Here is a 24,987-nt window from a genome sequence, read left to right as displayed (position 1 = left end):
GAGGAAGGTATCTGCACCGCAGGGATGACAAATGTCTGTGAGGGAAGAGCAGAAGGAACCATCTGAGACAGCGTTTATCAGCCGAGTCAGCCTGAGAATCCATAATGCACTTTTAAATCATTGGCTCTTAACTGCAATTTGCCACAGAAAGAGAATCATTACTTTCCAATATAAAGTAAAGTTTACTACAGGATTGGAAGAGAGGATATTTCGTGAAAAGCAACTATTCTCAACATTTATTTGTTAGTGAAAGTCCCAAGATCAATGGTATGTTATCAAATGTAGCAAACATGGAATCTCCTCTGCTCATTAGGATTCTGTGGGACTGCGCAGGGACTCCCTGAATGGCCTATGCGTTGAATGATAACATCGGTTTTAGCCCATTGCATGTGGTCACATTTAAATTGAAAATAACTTGATAAGATTTGAAACTCACAAAAAATATGTGGGTCAATGCAGTGCATATTTTTGTGTCCAAGTGCATCAATTCCTTTTACAATAATTTGATAAATTCATGGCATGTCTCACTTTATACTATAAAACCTATTTAGATTGAATTAATAGTACATTTGAATATTAAATACTATTTTATGTTTTGTTATCTTAAACCATAGACTGTAAAAAAAGATGGACGATGCCCCTTCGTTCTCTTCCATTGACGAGAAGTGAAGCCGCCATTGTACCGATATGGCGCTGACATCTTGGGATGTGAGTCTGCGCCGTTGCGATTTCGGGACCAGACATGCGCAGTTGTGAGCAGGAAGTAAAGTCGCGAAATCAACGTCCCGCCCTCACTCTGGCTGAATCAATCGCAAGCACACGCCTCTGCTGCAGAACAACCCATTATGTTGGTGTGAAATAATTAATTATATAAATTTAGATATTACATTTATAGCTCCAATCTCCGCAGTCCTCCAAAGATCCCGAAAAAAAAGCCCGTTGGTGCTTCAGTGACTACTTCGCTCAGAGAACCTGTCAATCACAGCTGTCAATCATGTATGTCACAGCGCCGTTTTATAGCATCAAATAACTAACTAAAAACAAACTTATTTTAAAAACAAACACTTGAAATTATATCAGCGTGATGAAAACTACAGTAAATGACAGAAACTATCTTTGGAAAAAAGATATGTGAAGTGTATTTTAATTGTTTAGTTGGTCTCACGTCCCATTGAATAACATGGGGAGGTGGGGTTTATGAGCTATACTAGGACCGGTCACCGGGGGGCGATCAAGACGCTTTGGCTTCACTTTTCAGGGCTTGTGCGGCACGCTTGTCTTAAACCAACAAAATGTCAGGTGGCACAACCGTCCGCACAAATGAACAGACTAAGAAAACTATTTAAAATTATGTTTTAACAATCAGAAATTAAAAATAAAACACTATGCCATAGTCTTATGTTTGAAGCTTTTTATATAAACAAATTGTATACATATCAGTGTAGTTTTAAAGCTGTTGAGATAGTTAAAAAAACATTTGTCTGGGAATTTGTATATTCGCAAATGTCAGGGTGGCACAACTGCAAACATGTTCATGTTGTACCTGTTCATGTTGTTTTGCAAAACACTTGTGCTGCTATTGAGGTGGATTATGGGTTGCGACACGTTTAGTGGCATGCGTAGGTTTAAGGCTGGATTAAAGGATTAAAGAGATAGTTCACCAAAAAATTAAAATGATCTCATGATTTACTCACCCTCAAGCCATCCTAGGTGAATATGGCTATCTGCTTCCAGACGTCCACAATCGGAGATACATTTAAAAATATCCTGGCTCTTCCAAGCTTTATAATGGGAGTGAATGGGGGGGTGAGATTTTGAAGCCCCAAAAAATGCACCCATCCACCATAAAAGTAATCCATACGTTTCCAGGGGGTTAATAAAGGCCTACTGAAGCGATGTGTTTGTGTAAGAAAAAATCCATATTTAAAACTTTATTAGATATAACAACTATTTTGGACTGACTGCTATTTTATAACTGACTTAAGCTGATGATTCTTTTTATATCAATTTAAACATGACTTCGTTGTTATTTAATCACAATGGATTACAGTGTATCTAACAATACTGCATATTCCAGTTTATACATTCTGAATGTGATTTGTTCTGTTTTTGATAGTTTACTTCAATAGAGATTGCTGACTAATACACTTTTATTATTATTTTATTTTTATATGCAACTGAAATAATAAAAAAAAAAACAGTATTCAGCATATTCCCTGTCACTATTAATGTTGTCAGGTGGCACAGCTGATATTCATCAGGAGGTGCAACCATGTAAACTCTTGATTTAAACCAACAAATAATAAAGTCAAAGTGAACAAATGTCTAAAAACTAGATTGTGTTTAGTTACTGTATTGAAGTGCATTTACTGGCATACTTGTACGATTAATGTGTTTGCAACTGAATACAATTTTACAACTGCATAAGATTTCCATTCACTTCTTTACAGTCTTTCTCAATAAAAAGTTGCATAAGCCTTAAAATATAAAAAAAATATTTTTTTCCCCCTTGTTTTGTTACTGGTGAATCACACCAAACGCCAAATGTTCATCGAAAAGCTGTACAATTCTGAAATATAACAGAACATCCATTGGCTCAAACCAAGTCTAAATACCACAGAGAGCCATTCAAATGTAAGATCATTGCATTGATACCTGAAGGCAAATTCAGGTAAACTAATATATAGCTTAGACAAGCACCAAACAGCAGCTGTCTTTGCCTAGATAAAACACCTATTTGCCATTCATCATGATAAAGAAGGGCATACATTTGCTCTTGGATATTAGACCTAATAGAGCCATCTGCGGTACGAAATGTTGCCTTATGCAACTTGTAAAACGTGGATGTACGCCTTAGTGATTCATTGGGCTCTCAAGCATAATGAGAAGCATCAGTTGCGTTAGTAAGAAGCGAGGCTGTTACAGTCTCAAACATACACGTTCTAGCATAGTAAGAACGGGAAATGATCTAAGCGGCTGTCAGGAGCCAGAGGGAGGCCCTGCTCTGAGAGCCCAGCAGTGTTATCTCTCACTCTCTGGGAGGTCTGACTTCATGCCATGGTACAGAGCAAAAGAGACACACTCAGCAGTAATGTGCTCTGAGACCTGACCAGACCTGAAGCTAAAGGGAAGATTCTTATACAGGCGAGTTGCCGTGTGTATTGTTTAAATCCGAACGGCCGTATCTGGATGCACACTGAGCAGCGAGCGGTCTCTTTTTGCTGCCCCCGCTGTGGATGAAAGAGCAGGTAAAAATAGCACAGAGAGCCAGCGTGCACCTGTGGGCCACAGCCTACTTAGTGCTGTTCAGCAGAGCCGGGGACACACCGGAGATGGAGCTCGAGGAAGAGACAGGATGAATAGGAAGAGAGGGAGGGAGCGTAATTAGGGTGGAGGCCACGCTGAGGCGCAGAGAGCGAATCAGACCGTAGATGTGGAGCGCTCAGCCTAGTCTCACACCTGCGCTACAGGACTTTCCAGCATGGCTGCTGCCAGAGCGCTCGCCTAATGAACAGCTAATGTAAATCCCCATCAGCCATGGCAGCTGATCCCATGACCCCGACCAATCAGATGGGCCTGGGAACAGGAAAAAAATAACGCTCACTCCACCATGTTACAGGCTATAAACACCCATCTCATTAAAGGGGTGGTAAAACAAATTTTTTCCAAGGCTTGATTGTGTTTGTGGGGTGCACTGTAACATGTGTTCATGCTTCGTTTTTAAAAAATTGCATTATTTTTCATATATTTTACCTTTATTCTACACTGCTCTGTCCCTCCTTGTAAAAACGGTCTGATGGTTTCCGGGTTCTATTAAGCCAGTCCCTCAAAAATGCGCAATGGGCTCAGATTGGTTAGCTGGCCCAGTGTGTTGTGATTCGCTAACCGCCTAGTGCATGTTTTTTCGGCCTTACCTTTACCGGCAGTTTGTGTTTTGGTGTATTATAAACAATGGCGTCAATCGGACCCAGAGAATGATAGTGAAGATGATCGAGCAGAACCTGTTCAAGAACGACTGTTAAACGTCGTTTCAGAAAGGTTTGTTTTTTGTTGTTGTTTCTGTCTCATTTCTTTTTAGATACGCTTTAATTAAATTGTACTAATTATTATAGTATTACAAAAAATAAGCTTCATATACATAAACAAGAATTTCATATAATCGTTCTAACAAATTATACTAACGTTACAGTCCTCAAAGGGATTTATTTTGAGTAAAGACTGCGGATCTATAGTGATCGTTACTGACTGTATAGCCAAATATCTGTCGCCAGAACTATTAACCCAAAACGAACACTAAACATTGGCTTTAACGTTACTACAGTAAGTTAGCAAAATCAAACACAGAACCATGTTTAGCATGCCTGTAGATAAACAAGCATGTAGATAAACATAAAAGCTCTAATTCAAAGAATAATTAACACTAATTCCAAGTTCGCTGTTGAGATTTAAAAAAGTTTGTAAAGTTAGGTTTGAATGAGCATTTAACAAGCTGGTTTGCAGAGCCAAACAGCGTTGTCATTTGTTTACTTCCTTGCTGCAACGTACAATTAACAATACAAACTATTACAGGAAAACACATCGACGAAAAATATATCATACTTACAGGTTGTGGCCCGTAAACAACAGCTTCTGTTCTTAAAGTTGGAACAGCTTCATCTTTCAGGACAAGCCCTTGTGTGAATCATGCATTGAGCTCGCGAAGATTGTGGAAGCTTTCCTCCGTAAAATGTGCAGCACAGAGAGCAAAATTTGGGTATAATTATGAGAGACCTTGTTAAAAATAAATTGTAACCATTGATCCCTAACTCCCCCGACCCTAGGAAGGCTGAACAATGTAAACCTGCAATCCAGATAAAAATAACAGCGTTTCGACGACATTGCGGCAACAACAGCCTACTAACGTTATACCACAACAACTCTTCTCCAAAGCAAAAATGGCCTCGCCCTTATTTAGTATTCTCGGAGGAGGGGTTTATGTAAATATTGGGGTTACTGACGTCAGCAACCCTGGAGGAATGTCGTGTAGTCCCTACCGGCCGTTTGCTGTAGTCCTTAGAAATTGATTTCTTTAAAAGCAAATATCTCCCTTTTGCTTTGAACTTTGAGCGCTGTAACTTTGCAGATGTTGTTTATGCTCAAACAGCAACATTACACACTAGCTAAAGTTAGAAAAGTGAAACCGTGTTTTACCACCCCTTTATCTCTTTTTGGAATTTTCCATCATTCATGACTCAATGCTTCCCCACCATTAGCGGCAATCCATGTTTACACTGTTATACGGTAGAGGGTGCTATTATACCAAAACCATAGACTGTAAAAAAGATGGACGATGCACTTTCACTCTCTTCCATTGTAGAAAAATAAAGCCGCCAATGTCCCAATATGGTTTCACGGTATCACGGCCCCGCCATCTCTCCCGCAGAAACGGTTAGTAAAGTTTATGCAGAACAACTCATTATGTCAGTGTGTAATAAACAGTTATGGGAATGTAAAAATTAAAGTTGAAGATCCAACTTCAAAATCCCCCCAAAAAGTCTGTTGGTGCCTCAGAGACTACTTCGCTCAGAGAAGCTGTCAGTCACAGCTGTCAATCATGACGTCACATTGACGTTTTTAAAGCATCAAATAACTAAATAAGACCAAACTTAAACGAACACTTAAACTTACATCAGCGTGATAAAAACTACCTAAAATGACAAAAAAACATATTTGGAAAAAATGTATTTGAAGTGTAATTTGATTGTTTAGTTTGTATCACGTTTATTACATTACATGGAGAGGGCAGGGTTTACGACCTATACTGGAACCAACCACCTGGGGGCGATCGAGATGCTTTTGCTTCACTTTTCAGGACTTGTGCAATTAAGATGTGGATGATGTGTTTGATCAAAACACTGGAGAAGAAGCAGCAAAAACAACAAGCGATAGAAGAATTCCTTATGCAAATGTAAAATAATGCGATCATCAAATATTAAACAGCATATAAATCAAAACTACCTAACGTACCGAATGAAATGACGACAGAGGACTGTGAAGCTTTGGGAGTGTTGATGGACTCAATCTTCTCCATCTATGTTTTCGATCATCATTCTGAATCCCATCCAGACCTAGTCTTTCACAAAAACGTTATTTTATTAGATTTATGTTCAAAATTTTGCTTTTTATATGAAACTTACCCACATTTAAGTGTTGATAATAAAAGAATGCATGAAGCTAGAATAAAATGTTGTTGTTGTTGTTTTTAACAAAGGCTCTGTTCTTTCTTTTGACATATAGCATGTTCAGATATTCATACAGTATAACAAAATAGTATGGGGCCACTAAATTAAAATTATAAACTATTTTGTCTAAATAAATTAAAAAATAAAATGAAAACTGAAAATATAAAAATAAAAGCTAATTCAAAATGAATACTATAATATATAAAAAAATAAAGTAACAGAATAACCCAGCACACACACAGTTAACAAATAGGATATTAGATTCACTCTGGCTGGAGTTTGCAAAGCACTAAAAAAAGGGTACAAATAAACACCTACCGGAAAATCAGCATTTCGGACAACACTGGCAACCTATAATCAAATGTCTTCTATTAGGAAACTGGGTCATTATAGCAGGATGTTCAAGTAAAATCTATATTAAAGCAATGGCTAACTAAACAATCTTTATCAATAATGACAACACGGAACACTGTTTACATTGTTAGGCTGGCTATTTCTGCATAACACATTACAGCCAATCCCTTTGAGCAGGCTTATTAACAGAAAAAAATACAAACTGTCTAGCTCAGCCGTAACTAACGACAATGAAGTCCGCTTTGTGAATTACATACATTTGCAAATAGCTGACCGTGTGCACAGGACAACAAATTAAGCTTTTATCAGAGGGGAAAAAAGAGAGCAAGGCACCTTTTTGTTAGAGCAAGAAAAGAACCAAGCCAACAACAGACTTACACTGACAGTATTTTATGTCCACACAGTTGATTCTACAAGACTTTTGTGATGTGTAATGAAAAAAGCACAGAATATTAGCTGACTGTTAGAGAGAGCAGCAAATGGACAATGTCCACAGGGAGGGACTTATGATCAAAATAATGTACTGTGGCTACAGATGAGTCATCATACAGAAAGAGTATCACACAGGAAATTATTACACTAAGGATGGTTTCTGCAGAGAGCAATTTTTTTTTAATTGAGGTATCATTAAACTTTAATTATTTTTCTCTTTGTTTTGCATTGGTCTGTAATACAGACATGATTCAGGAAAAAAAAAATATCACGCTTCAAACAAGTAAATTAATATTGTTTCGGAGATAATGGTGACGTTTTCATTTTTTGAGCCAATAATGAACAGGAAACATTTCTCTTTTATGTTTATTCACCCCATCTAGACTATAAAATGGCATCTGATAATGAATCCGGTTGCACAATAAATACAGTCCAGTGTGCTGTTTACTGATGCAGAGCAGAGCTCAGGATGTAGAGCTTATATAATGAAGGACAAGAGATGGCCTCGTCTGTGGCGTCTGAGGCTGTGTGGACACGGCTCGTCCACCCAGCCTTCATTTATCACTTTGGGTGAGAGGTCAGCTTCGCCCTGGTTTCACAGCCTTTCAATAGGACTTTTATTACCCCGGACTGCTCTCGAAAGCGTGGCCTGCATAACCAACAGCACATCACCAAGAAATCTGCAGATGGAAAGCTGGTGGGAATTGCTTGGATTCGGGTCTGTGTTTACGAGAATGCTTTCTTTCTAAAGCTCCAGCCGGGAAAAAAATCTTAGGGGGAAGATCAATGCCTGAGGAAAACAACAGGTGCATTTGGACATTCTGATGTCCGCCCGCTGTTCCAGATTAGAGAAGGAATCGAATTCTCTATTTGTGTCTGCTCAATCTCTCCCTGCATTGGAGATCACACGGAAGACAGATGGAGCAGGGATTCAGCACCTTAATGATTCCATACAGACAGAAAGAGCTGTTTCCTGATGTTTTATATCCCTTCCCCATGCAGAATTAATGATTCTGCAAAAGATACTGACGGCCTATACTTGGCCTTCAGTACTCATAAAAAAATGGCTGGGCATTGCAGTAGTCAACTTATTCCTTAAAAATACTAAAGAGTGCTCAACCAGTTCTAGTTTACTTCCAATTCTATAAAAAAAAAATAGTGGTATGGAATAATTTTCATGATATTCAGCCTCTACATGGTCAAGCTGCTCTAAGGAGGCTCTGTGCAGGCTCCACATTCTGATTAAAGACATAATGTTTCATAAAAGCTGTATTAAAGCAAAATAAAATAAAATATATATATATAGAATTACATTATTCATTTTAATATAATAATAATAATAATAATAATAATAATAATAATAATAATAATAATAATAATAATACATTATTAATGCTTTAATTTAAAGACAACATGGATAAAGGCTGTACTAAAATTAAATTAAATAAAAAAAAACATAATTATTTAATATAAGTAACCAGGGAGCTTGCAATCTGAATTAAATATGATGAGAGATAAATAAAACTAATATATAAAAAAATGGTCGCACTTTATATTAAGTGGCTTTAAGTACTATGTACTTACATTGAAATTAATAATTTGATACAATGTACTTATTGTGTACATACATGTTTTTACATTGTACTTATATTTTGAAAATGTAATAATTAACAATAATTATTTTATGTAATTACATTTGTAATTACACTGTTGCCCCTTCCCTTACACCTTAACCTACCCTTAAACCGACCCATACCGCCACACCTGTCCCTTACCTTACCCGTATCACACACACCTGACCCAACCTTGGTCTTCCTCGGGGTCTCCTACCGGTGGGACGTACCCGAAACACCTCCCCGGGAAGGCAGGAGGCATCCTGAACAGATGCCCGAGCCACCTCAGCTGGCCCCTTTTGAGGTAGAGAAGCAGCGGCGCTAAACTGAGCTCCTCCCGAGTGACCGAGCTCCTCACCCTCTCTAAGGGAGTGCCCAGCCACCCTGCGGAGAAAGCTCATTTTACCGACTAAACATGGCCTCGGACTAGGAGGTGCTGATTCTCATTCCAGCCGCTTCACACTCGGCTGCAATCCGTCCCAGTGCATGTTGAAGGTCCTGGTCGGATGAGGCCTACATGACAACATCATCCGCAAAAAGCAGAGACGAAATCATGTGGTCTCCGGACACTCTGCGCCTAGAAAATTACGAACAGAAACCAGTGACAAAGGGCAGCCCTGCCGGAGTCCAACATGCACCGGGAACAAGTCTGACTTACTGCCGGCAATGTGGACCAAGCTCCTGCTCCGCTCGTACAGGGACCGGACAGCCCTTCGCAGAGGGCCCCGAACCCCATACTCCCAGAGCACCCTCCACAGGACGCCGCGAGGGACACAGTCAAATGCCTTCTCCAAATCCACAAATCACATCTGGATTGGTTGGGCAAACTCCCATGAACTCTCCAGCACCCTGAAGAGGGTATAGAGCTGGTCCAGTGTTCCATGGCCGGGATGAAAACCACACTGTTTTTCCTGAATACGAGTTTCCACTATCTGCCGAATTCTCCTCTTCAGTACCCTGGCATAGACTTTCCCGGGGAGGCTAACCAAAATGTGACAATTGTAAAATGAGATTGTCTGCATATTGTAAACTCGCTTCAGTCCGTGGGAGGTCTAAGCAAAACGAGGCGCAGGCTGTTAATAATGATTAACTACAATAATCTATAACTGCATTTTCCAATTTATGCAGATTATGCATGTAAACTAACCACTGAACAGCAGATTTGACTCCAGTCTTTATTCAACATCACACAACACAACGCAAAGGGGTAGCCGATTCGTAGCGAGAGATGCACACATGCATGCCCAAACCAGCTTCATTCACACTGAAAATTCCAAAAGGAAAAAGTACACAATAAATACCCGGATGATGCAATTAATTAAAGGAAGGGTAGGCAATTTTCAGAGTGGCCAGCAATAGCAAGCTAGCTTTTAAAACATAAGATCCCACCCTCCCTTCAGAGTGTCTCTAAATCCACACCTCCTTCAAAACACGTCACGAGAGACGGCATTAAACTACCTATTTGTCTCAAAGCGCATAACATTACAATGAAAAAGAACATAAACAACTTAAAGAGCACTGACCTGTACCACCTGACTATATAACGTCATGGGTTTCCATCTCCTCCATTTAAATTACAGTGAGCTCGTTGTTCTTGTTCAGGAGGAACTGTAAAAGGCGGCTGCTGTTCGGTTGCAGTGCTCGGTGACTGACGTCTGTCTAACTCAGCATAGCATGAAACACACTGATGTGATGATGTGTGATGTCTGCGCGAGCAAGTGTGCGGACGTATGAAAATACATACGCTGACAGGCCAGTAGGACAATGCAATGACTGGGCAAACATTTTATGGCCCTACACCTGAGGGCCACAGGTGAGATATATACATATAAATACATGTAGACCACTTAATTTAGTGATTGCTATCAGGATGTGAATATACTTTCAACCAGCATAGCAAAAACTGTTTCTGAAACAAATTGCCTACCCTGCTTCTGGGCGTTATGGTGCACTATGGCTGCCGTCGCATCATCCAGGTGGATGCTGCACATTGGTGGTGGTTGAGGAGATTCCCCCCTCTATGTAAAGCGCTTTGAGTGCTATATAAATGTAAAGAATTATTATTTTTATTACCCTGCCTTGTTGGAGCTTTAATTATGTAGCGAATGGGCTATCAGACCTTGATGTTGATGACAAAATAACTTTTGTTAAATTCATAGTTTCATACACTACACGGTTGAGTACATAAGTACATAGTGTATAAGTTCATAGTGTATAGTGCGTATATAATTCTAATCATAACAACAATTCCTTATGATGCTCGTCTTTACATTACACTGGAAGCAGTTGACATGCACTGCCAGTGTAAAGCAATGCAGCAATACAACACAAATATTGCTCAGTTGTCAAGCAGGAATTCTTTGATTTCTAAAGTTTCCACGTGCTGTTCAAATACACCATTATTTGACAGAGTTGGCAAACGTGGTAATGCAAGGTCGGTGGTTGCTAAAAAAAATTATAATCTGCAAACAAAAAAGACCACGTTCAACCTGCAGGTTTGTCTGGCAAAATGATAAAGCAGCACATGAAAAGCCATGAATATCTTATTAGCTTTCAATGACACATTCACACAACAGCCACTTCAAAGGGTGATGGTTTACATAATCCAGGTATCAAATGACTTGAGAAATATCTTTGCCTCTTGTTGCCAGATAAAAACACCAAAGGTAGTGTTGCCCTTTTGATGATGAAATCATGGGAAACACCAACAAAGACGTATCTGTAAACAGCCACGAATCAAAGCGAAAGCTTGAAGACAAATGACTGGTTCAAATAAACACAACGCTCCCGCTTAATCACATTAATGAAACTTCATTCACACGCCGACATACTTCATTAGCATTTATGTTTCATGTGATTATGATTATGACAGATGGTTCTGACCTGATTCAACAGTCTCTCCATTTTAGACAAAAGAGAAATATAAAGGGGAAAATCAAGTATGGATGAAATTCTCTGATGTACCAACATTTTAATGGAAACAGGAGGCTATAAATACAGGCAGGTGTGGTTAAGTGAAGGGTCAGCACATTGGGGAACCTGTGACGCAAGGGCTCTCTGCTGATGAGGAAGTGAAGCATGACGCCGAGAGTGAATCTGTCAGCAGCAAGAAAGTTATAGCTTCCCCCCTCATCCCACTCACTTTATGTGAAACCGTAATCACTCTGCAACTGAGTCCTGATAATACCGCAAAGAATGAGAGTCATTTCCTGTGATATTTTAAGAGGGAACGCCCAACGCCTTTAAATATTAATTCTGATATTCTGTGTGCATATTTATGGGAGTAGATGTAAAGATTCTTCTTGCAGGAGAATCTTTACATCTACTCCCATATATATGCACACAGAATATCAGAACTAAGATATAAAAGGCATTATATTGCACATATTTTTTGCAATATTTGTTAAGTGCATTTGTTTGAGGTTTGTCCAAGCCTCCTCAAGCCTCTCAAATTCCCATGCAAACCCAACAAGAGCTGCCCTATTCCAGCAGTATAATGAAGGCCAAGGCGAATGGAGGTAATTGAGCTTTTTATGTAGTCCTAAAGCCCAGAGAAGAATTAGAATTTTGAGTCATGGGTTCCCTCAGGATATTTTATGACTTTTTATATTTTTTGATTTATGAATAAAATGTGGTCTGTGGTTAATATTCTTGAGGATACTCTAACGTTTTGTTCTAGATGACATTAATACCTGAATGTGAAGTTCCAAGTTTTCCAATTCATCAAGCATTTAAATTCACATACTTGTGGTGGTTGTTGTCCTTATAGCAACTTGTCAGCAATTAAAATCTAAAAACACATGAAATTCCAGAGGAAACCCATGACAAATTCAACAAAAATCTGAATAACTGATTGTCTATGTGAGAGAGTACACTACCATTCAAACCTTTGGTGTCGCATTGGGGGCTGCATTCGGTCAAAAATACAGTAAAAATCGTGTAATATCGTGAAAATTTAAAATATTTTTAGATAGTTTATTCATATGATGGCAAAGCAAAAATTTCAGCAGACTCCAGTCTTCAGTGTCACATGTTCCTTCAAGATCAATCTAATATGCTGATTTGGAAACATTTCTTATTTTTATCAATGTTGAACACAATTGTGCTGCTTAACATTTTTAGTGGGAACAAAATTCAGTGGATTATTTGATGAATAGAAAGTTTAAAAGAACAGCATTTATTTGAAGTAGAAATTTTGATGTATCAGTGTAAAAGATTCTGTCACTTTTGATCTATTTAATGCAATCCTCGCAAATAATTAATTTTATAAAAACGTACTGACCCCAAACTTTTGAACAGTGTATATAAAGTGAAATATATAAAATGAAAACTAACAAACAGAATCCAACATACTCTGAATATAAAGTTTGATTAATTTGTTAGCTAATGTGCAGAAACCGAAGAATTTACATGATATAAAACAAATTTCAGTAGGGGCATAGATGACAAAGTGTCTTGAACAAAGCTAAATTGTGGCCGCTCCTGCTTCACAATGCTCAAAATTACCCCAGGAGGCGGCTAAATGAAACTTGCACAGAGAAAAATGGCAGTTGTAAAGTAATGAACTATGAACGTTGCTGACACTAGTTTGTGTGTATAGGGGACGTGAAGGCACAAGACTGATAAATACCCCCTGTATGCGATTAAACTGCCCAGTTTGATTTTACTGCTAACACTCATCAAACATCCTGCAGGCCAAGCTGTATTTCTCAGACACGGTGGAAAGAAATTAAGTGTCACCATATCCTGCGTCGAATAAATGAAATGTTGCCTTCAATAATATCCCGGGCTTATATTTGTCAGAAAGCTCATTTTCATGTTTATGACTTTAGTCAAGAACTCCATTTCATTTGCAATTGCAATTCCAGTTTAAAGAAAGTCAATGTATTTATTTATTTCAGAATCTTCTTTTGAAAAAATTACCTTCAGAATAAAGCAACCCTCTAACAATGCGAGTAAATCACGCGCATATATGCAACAGTAATTTGTTTTAATAGCCAATGGCTATTAAAAGAGAGTCTGCCCGATGGCTACTGCTGCATAGCCTAAGCCTTGCCAATTTAAACACTTAAATGCAAGAAGACATGAAAGAGAACTCAATTCGGTACTCTGACGGCAAGCGAATGCTGATTTGAGTTTTATTTCACGTCTTCTTGTGCTTGAACGCTTGAATAATTTCTGTACCTAGTCTAACTAATCTCTACCTAAATATTGTTAGATTTACCTGAAAAACCTGAAATGCACTCTTTATTTCATTTGTATCTTTGTTATGTTGTGTTTATTTGTGCTATTGTTTATAGTTTTTCTTATTATATTACAGACTGTTTACTTGTCTTTACTAATGTTTGAAATTGATATTTTATATTTATAATTCGTATTATATTTATACAGATTTTGTTTTTATTTGCATTGTTCTTGCATTCCATGTAAAAAGTATGGCGAGTACAATAAAATATGTACGATCCAATGGTGAATCATGCTTCAATGTGCATTTGAATTTGAACTTAATTCGCAACCGTTAAAAAGGTACATTCTATTTAGTATGAATTTGGGAAGTAGGAATGAAATTCAGATGTTAAGCACAATATGTACAGTAGGTGCCATTACTATACTTGCTAGTATGTTGTTGTCATACCAATATCAGTGCTCAATTTGACCCATGTTTTCTAACATTTTTGATAAATCATCAATAATGATCAATAAAAATGCAGATTCAAATGCAGTGAATCAGAGATATGTTGACAAGTATATTTTGTAATTTTTATAAAGTATTTAAAAAAATGAACTGTTTTGTAAATAAATTTGAGAAGTAAAACTGAAATTGTTACCCCCAAAAAACCGTACAAACTTGAAGCAGTAATAAAGAACACATAAATCATTTGTCTCTTGCATATTCAGCTAAGGTCATTTTCCCCTTAAAGGGTTAGTTCGCCCATTTAAGACATGAAGTTGTATGCAATCATTACCAGCACTATAGTGTATACACACTGACCCACTCTGTTGTCACCCCCCTGGTCCGAGTTCTGACCGCTGGAAGTTTTTGAATGAAGTAATCCCGGCTACTTTCCGGGGCCACAAAACTGTGCGTTTTTACGTGAAAAAAAGATTTGCGTTTCAAAGCTTGATTAATTTAACACAAAAAAAACACGCCGGGCAAAATTCATACCTCAGTTTTAATGCGGCACTATTTTCCTTCCGTTTCTATCAATCCGCGCTGCTGTCAATGTCAACAGTGCGCACGTGACGATTAGCTGTTGATAGCGCGACTCGCCGACAACATGTCCGACTACGAAACTTCAGATGATGAAACTAATTTTAGCACAGTGTCAGACGGATCAGATGAAGACAGTAATTTTAACTCAACGACAAAGGGATATCTTTATGAACCGGAGTATACCGATGCCGAACTTCAGCAGATGGACAAAGAACGGGAAGAGAGAGAGCGAGAGGACAGAGAAGTTGTCCAATCTGATGCTGGGCCCACCACAGCTGTAGCAAGAGGCAGGATGAATGACAAATGGTGTGTTCAATCAAATATTTTTCACAGCAAATTGTAACAATATATATATATATATATTTTTTTTTACACATCTTTTCACGTGTTTTATAATGGAGTCTAAACATCATCTTGTTTACCGTACAGTTTAGACATGGGATCATAAAGTTAGTAAATAGAGGTTACCCGTGGTACTGGTACAGCAAAACTCTTTAAAATCATGTTTTTTCCTTTTCCTCCTTGGTTGGAGATGTAATCGTCTTCGCTGAAGTGAGCACTACACACACGAAAATCCTTTATTCGAGATAATTTAGCTCCCGCTGAGTAGCCGATGGCAACCAGCCAAAGCTGTCTCATATTCATATTTGATACAGGAAAACGATGAAATTTGAACTTTGATCCCGGCACATCCTTGTTGTCACAGCCTGGGAATTTACAAGTTCGCACCATTGTTAATTTAATATTTTTTACCTTGTTGTCGATCGATTGTGTAAACTTCCATAGTGTAAACACTATGGAAGAGCTGATCGTCACGTGCGCACTGTTGACATTGACAGCAGCGCGGATTGATAGAAACGGAAGGAAAATAGTGCCGCATTAAAACTGAGGTATGAATTTTGCCCGGCGTGTTTTTATTGTGTTAAACTAATCAAGCTTTGAAACGCAAATTTTTTTTTCACGTAAAAACGCACAGTTTTGTGGCCCCGGAAAGTAGCCGGGATTACTTCATTCAAAAACTTCCAGCGGTCAGAACTCGGACCAGGGGGGTGACAACAGAGTGGGTCAGTGTGTATACACTATAGTGCTGGTAATGATTGCATACAACTTCATGTCTTAAATGGGCGAACTAACCCTTTAAGCAGTTCAGAGAAAATGAAACTGTGGGAAAATGGCAGGTCCAATGGGACAGAGTGGAGAGTGTTAATCAGAACTCCGGAACTATCTCACCCCATATTATCTGCCGTCTCCACTCAACACACCGTGTGTTTCTATCAAACTGTGGGAACTTTTACTTCTATGACCTCCCTGACCACAGCAGTGTGTTGAGTACTGATAGTAGTTATCTGCAGATGTTTCAAGCATCACTTTGATGAAGAAAGCTGTTAGCTAATTGTTAGTAACAAAGGGATAAAACTTATTATTATTATTATTATTAGTATTATTATTATTATTATTAACTAATTTTAAACTATCTTTGAAAACAAACTATGGGCCATAAGGACAAAGGCAGGTCATTAAACTTTGAGCACATTTCAAGCATTCTCAATACTTCTAAGGAGTCCAGCTTCCTATTAAGGTTGACATGTCCTGTCAAGATGGTCACTACATCTGGGTAATTGTGTGTGAAGAGCAAGCTAATTGAACTTTGTGATGCTGGGCTATGACAGCATTAACACCTCCGGGTATTACACCTTAATAAGGTTCAGAGAGCTCCATTCTGGGTCCAGTGCACTTTTAATTACGTGCACCTCAGTCGGCGCTAAAACACCCAAGAGATGACACGGTTCCGTTCAGAAAACCTCGGGGCACTTGGAGGAGATGAGCAAGCATTCTGAATTGAACAAGCAACTCAGGCATTACACAGCTTTTCTTCAAAGGGAACTTTACATAAACAGCTTTTAACTAATTTGTTATATATAACTATATATATATATATATATATATATATATATATATATATATATATATATATATATATATATATATATGTTAATATATGTTAATAATATATATATATATATATATATATATATATATATATATATATATATATATACTCACCTAAAGGATTATTAGGAACACCTGTTCAATTTCTAATTAGTGCAATTATCTAATCAACCAATCACATGGCAGTTGTTTCAATGCATTTAGGGGTGTGGTCCTGGTCAAGACAATCTCCTGAACTGCAAACTGAATGTCAGAATGGGAAAGAAAGGTGATTTAAGCAATTTTGAGCGTGGCATGGTTGTTGGTGCCAGACTGAGTATTTCACAATCTGCTCAGTTACTGGGATTTTCACGCACAACCATTTCTAGGGTTTACAAAGAATGGTGTGAAAAGGGAAAAACATTCAGTATGCGGCAGTCCTGTGGGCGAAAATGCCTTGTTGATGCTAGAGGTCAGAGGAGAATGGGCCGACTGATTCAAGCTGATAGAAGAGCAACTTTGACTGAAATAACCACTCGTTACAACCGAGGTATGCAACAACCGAGGTTCTACAACAGCAGAAGACCCCACCGGGTACCACTCATCTCCACTACAAATAGGAAAAAGAGGCTACAATTTGCAAGAGCTCACCAAAATTGGACAGTTGAAGACTGGAAGAATGTTGCCTGGTCTGATGAGTCTCGATTTCTGTTGAGACATTCAGATGGTAGAGTCAGAATTTGGCGTAAACAGAATGAAAACATGGATCCATCATGCCTTGTTACTACTGTGCAGGCTGGTGGTAGTGGTGTAATGGCATGGGGGATGTTTTCTTGGCACATTTTAGGCCCCTTAATGCCAATTGGGCATCGTTTATATGCCACGGCCTACCTGAGCATTGTTTCTGACCATGTCCATCCCTTTATGGACACCATGTACCCATCCTCTGATGGCTACTTCCAGCAGGATAATGGACCATGTCACAAAGCTCGAATCAGTTCAAATTGGTTTCTTGAACATGACAATGAGTTCACTGTACTAAAATGGCCCCCACAGTCACCAGATCTCAACCCAATAGAGCATCTTTGGGATGTGGTGGAACGGGAGCTTCATGCCCTGGATGTGCATTCCACAAATCTCCATCAACTGCAAGATGCTATCCTATCAATATGGGCCAACATTTCTAAAGAATGCTTTCAGCACATTGTTGAATCAATGCCACGTAGAATTAAGGCAGTTCTGAAGGCGAAAGGGGGTCAACACAGTATTAGTATGGTGTTCCTAATAATCCTTTAGGTGAGTGTATATATATATATATGTATATACAGTATATATATATATATATTCAGTAGACATTACTTTAGTATTCAATGTCTAAGATAATTTCTTACTATCATCGTTGAAAGCAGTTTTAGCTGCTTTTTTGTTTTGTGTGTGAAGATGATACACTGCCATTTAAAAGTTTGTTAAAATTAAGATTTAAAAAAAAAATGTAATACTTTTATTTAATGAAGGCACATTAAATTGATCAAAAAAGACAGTAAAGACATTTATTAAATAATAAATATTAAAAAGTTATATTTATAATAAATGCTGTTCTTTTTATCTTTTTATTCATCAAACAATCCTGATTTTTTTAAATAATTGCAGTTTCCACAAGGATATTAAGCAGCACAACTGTGTTTAACATTAATAATAATAATAATAATAAATGTTTCTTTAGCACCAAATTAGCATATTAGAATGATTTCTGATGGATCATGTGCAAATCTGAATATTTAGTTTTTTTTATAGGTCATGTATTCAGAACTGTATATATTCAGATTTAAATCTATATATTCAGAATTTACATGTATATATTCAATCTATGCTGATTTGGAAACATTTCTTATTTTTATCAATGTTGAACACATTTCTGCTGCTTTATATTTTTTTGTGAGAACATAATTCTGTGGATTATTTGATGAATAGAAAGTTCAGGTTTGTAGGTTTGTATCTATCTATATATTTAGACCTATATATATATATATATATATATATATATATATATTCTAATTTAGATGTATCCATTCAAAATGATTTATTTTATATTCAGGAATCATAAATGCATATTCAGATTTCATATATATTCAAATTTGCAGTAAGAGTGACAGTGTCACAGGAATAAATTGTTGGTCGCTTCATTTTTAGACATTTACAGCAGTCTGAATAAGAAAGAAATAATCCATGAAAGAACTGCAGGACTGCAGGAGCGATTCTAGTCAGTAGCTACGGAAGATGAAAGTATCAACTAGCAATGTGTTAACACTGTAAAGTTGTACATTATTCATGTGTTTATTATTTGTTGAGAAGATTGAAAACACTAAAATGGCTCTGCTCTGTTTGATATGCTAAAAAGATGTTTGTTAGTTTAGTCCATGTCTCCATAAGAAAGCAAAAAGCAAAACGCAAAGCAAAGCAGACGCAACCATTGCAAACTTGATGAACAAGGGACATTCGCTTTTATTCATTAATGTTGTGTTCCTCTGCACATATAGTACAAGAATTGCCTCAACATTGCTGTGGCATTTATGCACTGTCTGTTGGAGGTCTTCTGTTAACACAAACATTGACAGCGAGAGCTAAATTATTCAGGAGGTGAATAAATCATGATCAGAATGCACTCCGGGGGGGGGGGGGGGGGGGGGGGGGTCGTAAATGCCTTTGATATGTCTATTAACTAATTAATTAATACAAATAAAATATTAGTATAAACCTCTTCATTAAGACCATACACTGACAGCAGGCAAATACACACTTATTACCTTTAACTATACCCCAGTTGGGCTGCAGCATTAAAGGGGTGGTTGATTGCGATTTCACTTTTTTCATTTTAAATAGTGTGTAATGTTGCTGTTGGTGCATGAACAGTATCTGCAAAGTTGCTGCGCTGAAAGTTCAACGTAAGCAGAGATATCGTCTTTTAAAAATCAGGAAGTTTAATGCCTACAAAAACGACTCTAATGGGACTACAACGAGATACTTCCCGGGTTTTATACGTAACTAACCCATAAATTTACATCAACCCTCCCTCAGGAATATGCAAAAAAGGGGGCATGGCCATATTTATGCAGCTTTGTCGAAGAGGAAGAGTTAAGCCTGTTTTATGCTTCTGCGTCGAATCGACGGCGTACCCCCACAGACCCCTCTGCGTCGCCGCGAACCCCTCCGTCGTAGCTCGACGTGCACCTCCAAAAAATTGTAACTACGCGTCGAGGCGACGAAGACAACAAGGGCTGTGATTGGTCAGATGCACCACGATGCAGCTCAACCTGACGCAGAACCATAAAACGGCCACGACGCCATAGGAGTGACGGCGTAGCTACGCCGTGGAGTTGACGCAGAAGCATAATGAGGCCTTTATAGTCGATAGCATTAGCCATGCCGTCGAAAGTGTGTTATTTTCACCCAGCTGTCAGGTCTTCTGTGTTCGGGCTTCCTACGGACGCTGTAGTTTGTCAACAATGGCTACAATTTATGTTTGATTATGTTCCAGAAAATTACAATCATAATTTAGCTCTCTGTGCTGCGCATTTTACAGAAGAAAGCTTCCAGAATCTCCACAAATTCAACGCCGGATTGAAAAAGAAAATGTTACTAAAGCATGAAGCAGTTCAAACTTTAAAACCAGAGGCAGCAGTTGTTGGGCCACAACCTGTAAGTGAGACTTAATAATTTTAAATGTATTTGCATGTATAATTTTAGACGCAATGTTTTAGTTTTATCAAGGACGTAAACAAATGCCAGCGCTGGCTTTAGTAGCCACTTAGTTATGCTATTTCGTGTGTCTATGACAAACGCGTACAAACATTTTGGACCTGAATTTGTAGTTATGTACTAATTTTGTAAATGTATTTTCCATGTATACTTTATGACGTAATTTTTCGATTTGATCAAGAACGTAAACCAATGCCAACGCTGTTTGTTTATAGTAGCCAGTTAGTTTGATGCTATTTTGTGTAAGACAAACGTGTATAAATTTCAAAAATTATATGTAATTGCAAATTCGCAACAGCAAACTTCAGCTGCTGTTATCAGTGTACAGTATGGTTTGTTTACAACCATGGTTTGTTAATACAAAAATGTACCATTCAGAAACGTTTTGTAAGAGCCGTGTTTGGGGAGGTTCTGCTTGACTCTCTTCATTGCCGCTTTCTGGGTCTGATTCTGGCTCAAACTGATATGGCAGTATTGACACCATTATTTACATTTGACCGGAGCACATGCAACTTTCGCCCGTAAAGGTAATGGGCGTGAAGTTTCCGGACAACGTGTGCTACGCAGTTTAGCCAGTTGCAACACACCGACCAACTAACCAATCTGAGCCCATTGCCTGTTTCTGAAGGGTTGGTTTCATAGAATCAGGAAGTCAACCGGTCATTCAAATGACAGAGGAGAAAGCGGCTTACAATAAAGGTGAAATTAACTCTTCGGGGTCGCCGATCACGCCGGTGTGATCAAGTTACATGACCAGTTTAAGACGTCGAAGCATAAAAACAAAGTCACGTTGAATGCTGCCGTCTACTTCTGTTGAAAGTGCTGGCTTGAAATTCTATTTTACCTTTTGTTTTGTGTTGATAGACCAAGTAAAAACGGAGATATGATCATTTAAACTTTATATAAAAAAATACTGACGCGTTCGTAAAAGAACACCAGATGTGATGCGACAGGCGTTGCATTTATTCTAATAACTTCGTCGGTTTTTGTCATAAAACAAAACAGAGAAAAATGTGTGAATCTGCTGACTCTGCTCTTCAGGCTGCACATTTTAGGGAATGGAGGAGGAGCCAACTGAGCAAAGACGCAAAATTGAAAGGCAGAGGATTTACGGAGTTGATAAAGAGAGACATATATACGTTATATATAGAGAGAGATTATTGCTAGTTTTTGGAAGAGTTTGAGTAGATTTTGAGAGTAGTTAAGGAGGAGTGTAGATAGTTTAGGTGGTATAGGAGTAGATTTAGATAAACTGTTTTGAGGAGTGGCACAGATAAAAAATTAAAAATACACCTGATATTTGTTGTAAATAGTTGTATGCATAATTTGATTTTGTGTTCATTTTACCTTTTGTATGGTATATTTGCACTATTGAGGAACCCCTCTTACTCAAGGAATGAAATCCCTGTAATGTAGCTATCTGTGTAATTGTACATGAAGTGTTTTGTAGAGTTTCTCAGCAAAAAAGAAAAGAAAAAACGCCTATTGCCACACCTGCTTTTTGCTGTATAGTTTAATTTTATCTCAATTTTACTTTTTTTTATCTTGTATTTGCACTATTTGCGAACCCTCATACTCTGGGAATGCAAGGCCTTAAATATAGCTCTCTGAATAATTGTGTGCACAACATTTTTTTAAAAAGTGGCTGAGCTAAAAAGGAAGAAAAAAAGCCTATGGCTACACTCGCTTTTTTTTGTAAATCATATTTTTTTTTGCATATAGCTTGATTATATCTGAATTGTACCTGTATATGTTGACATTTACAACTTGTGTTTACATTTTAAACCTTTTAAAATGCTTCATTGAGCATGTCTGAGTTTTTTGTAGTAGAAAAGCTATAATTTTTCTATTCGGGTTTTTTGTGTGATTTTGGGTCCAGTATGTTGATACAGTACATCAAAGTGAAAAACTAATTGTCTGATCATATAGGTGATGTTGTGCTGAAGAAAAAATATACCAAACATTGGTATGGTAAACATTTGTTTGTTGCAAAATGTAAAAAAAAATAAAGTACTCAAAAACGGCCAAAATAGCCCAAGACTCCGAAGGGTTAATGAAAAACAAGGCTTTAAAATAAATTTTAAAAAAAACACGAAGACATGTTATATTGCACCCCATAAACATAATCATGCAAAGAAAAGAAGCAGTAAACCACCCCTTTAAGCCAAAGCCACTGAAAAAAAATTAGTCATAACATAATTGGATGTAGTCATAATGTTGTCAATACATGCCAACACACACACACACACACACACACGCACGCACGCACGCACGCACGCACGCACGCACGCACGCACGCACGCACGCACGCACGCACGCACACACACACACACACACACACACACACACACCTAAAACACACCTAAAAGGACAAACATATCATTGGATAGTAACAAGTAGTAACCATCATCAGAGAAGAGAATAGATGTCACAGCAAGAGGAAGGGGAAGCTATTTAGATTAAAGAATATTAGGGCATATGAATAAGAAAAAAGATGTGCACAGATAAATCAATTAAATTAGATAAATACTGCAATATTCTATAAAAACACAATTTTCCATTTTAATTTAATAGTGACTTTAATATTTATCAGTAACAAATTATTAGAATAAATATTTCTTTCTAAATGTATTTTCAGTTTTTTTTACCCATATAAAATGTGATTATATCATACAGCCACAAGTTGGCTGGCTCACCATGAGTATTCACTGACTTAACTGACTTAATGTGAATAGTGGCATACATACACTTTTAGAACACCCGTTTAACCTGGATTAGTCTATATTGGTGTCAAGACCACTAACCACGTTTCTAATGAGCAATAACACTGCAGCCTCTCTTTCTCATTGACAGTGTGTTATGTCTAGTTTTGCTAGGTCTCCAATAGAACGAGTTCATGTACAGAAGATGAGTACCTTAGGCTAGATTAGAAAACACTCCTAAAAAGGACATTATCCACTAGAGTAAATCACCCTGTGCAAATTCACAGTAGCCAAAGCGGATTCAATAATGGATTTAAGTGTCATTTCGTCTTATAAAAAGGGAGGAATTGTGGAGCACCTATTTTTACTCTGTCCTATTTTTTTGAATGTGCTTGAGTAACAGCGGTAAGCTACATTGAGTCTCGACAATTTCCCTGAGTAAATGTAATATCCTGCGTGTGTATTTTCCCTGGATTGGGTCATTCCTGTTGTTTGCAAATGCTTATCATATAGGATCTAATACAAAATTTTAAATTAAAAATTTTTAAATGTGAAAATTACACTATTTTTCTTTCATCACAATATGAAGATTGGGTCCAAAACAACTCACATCCTGTACAGCCTATGGTCCACATTACATCTTAGATATCTGAATCTTCTCATAAATCCTCAAGCATCTTCAAAATAAATTTCATCTCAGTGGAAAATTTGCCATCAGAAGTTTATCAAAGATATTTTTTTTTCTCCAGAGCTCCATGTGGCAGCACATATGTGAAATATTTGTGATATTAAGCCACCAAAAAAAAAGAAAAATCACAATGTGCCTTCACATTTTTGTGACAGGTGCTGTTTCACTGAGAGATGAAGACTGTCTCATGTCCAATATGATACTGAGTCACTGTGCTGTGCTATTAAAGGATTTGTTCACTTTCAAATAAACATTTCCTGATAATTTACTCACCCCCAAATCATCCAAGATGTCCATGTCTTTCTTTCTTCAGTCAAAGGTTTTTGAGGAAAACATTCCAGGATGTTTCTCCATATAATGGACTTCAAAGGCAACCAAAGGTTTAAAGGTTCAAATATCAGTCTCAATGCAGCTTCAAGAGTTGTACACGTTCCAGCCGAGGAATAAAGAAGAAAGATGAAGAAAGAAAAACATGGACATCTTGGATGACATGAGGGTGAGTAAATTATAAAGACATTTTTATTTGAAAGTGAACTAATCATTTAACCTTAAACATGCGAGGGAAATGCAGCTAAATAATACGGATAAAATATATTTTAATAAAAATGATCCAAAATACTGTTTGTGTTTTCAGTAAACAATTAGCTTGCTAAGCTAGCACAGCCTATACTACTTACTACACACAGTCAATTCCTATATAGAATTTCATACAATATGGTTCTATTATTAGCATTATATATTATTTTATTAAATTATTATTTAGAGAATCACAACAAAAATAAATTGTTAACGTTATGTTATGTTATCTTTGTTTTGTTTCTTGGGCCGCAAAAAGTGGGCGGCCACTGGTCCACTGTATGGAGTTTGTGGGCGAGAGTCTGACCAATGGAGTTTCAAAAACAGTCATTATTTCCGTTTGGTGACAAATTATACACTACATCTTTAGTAACCTACATTTATCACTGCCACATTATAGCTACGAACAAGCCCAAAGCAACAAACACATATAATAGAGCAAATAATCCACAATAATTCAAAAATTACAACAGAATGTGCAAATCAGATGGATTTACAGACA

General features: G+C 37.5%; 1 protein-coding gene across 4 annotated transcripts in view; it reads right to left on the bottom strand.

The window, feature by feature from the left end:
* Nucleotides 1–24,987, bottom strand: part of mid2 (midline 2) — a 164,586-nt gene that overhangs the window by 117,192 nt on the left and 22,407 nt on the right. The window contains exons 2-3 of one of the 4 annotated variants that reach the window (XM_077236040.1): nucleotides 6,540–6,572; nucleotides 6,007–6,112 (exon numbers count right to left, since the gene is read on the bottom strand). The exons of the other annotated variants lie outside the window; for them this stretch is intronic. The gene's annotated coding sequence lies outside the window, so the exon portion shown is untranslated. The remainder of the gene's footprint in view (nucleotides 1–6,006; nucleotides 6,113–6,539; nucleotides 6,573–24,987) is intronic. 4 annotated transcript variants of the gene reach the window in all.

This window comes from Siphateles boraxobius, unplaced genomic scaffold (genome assembly GCF_051911475.1).
Source record: "Siphateles boraxobius isolate OS27281-9 unplaced genomic scaffold, OSU_SipBor_1 2, whole genome shotgun sequence".
Taxonomy (NCBI): Eukaryota; Metazoa; Chordata; class Actinopteri; order Cypriniformes; family Leuciscidae; genus Siphateles; species Siphateles boraxobius.
This window is presented reverse-complemented; position numbering and strand designations above follow the sequence as displayed.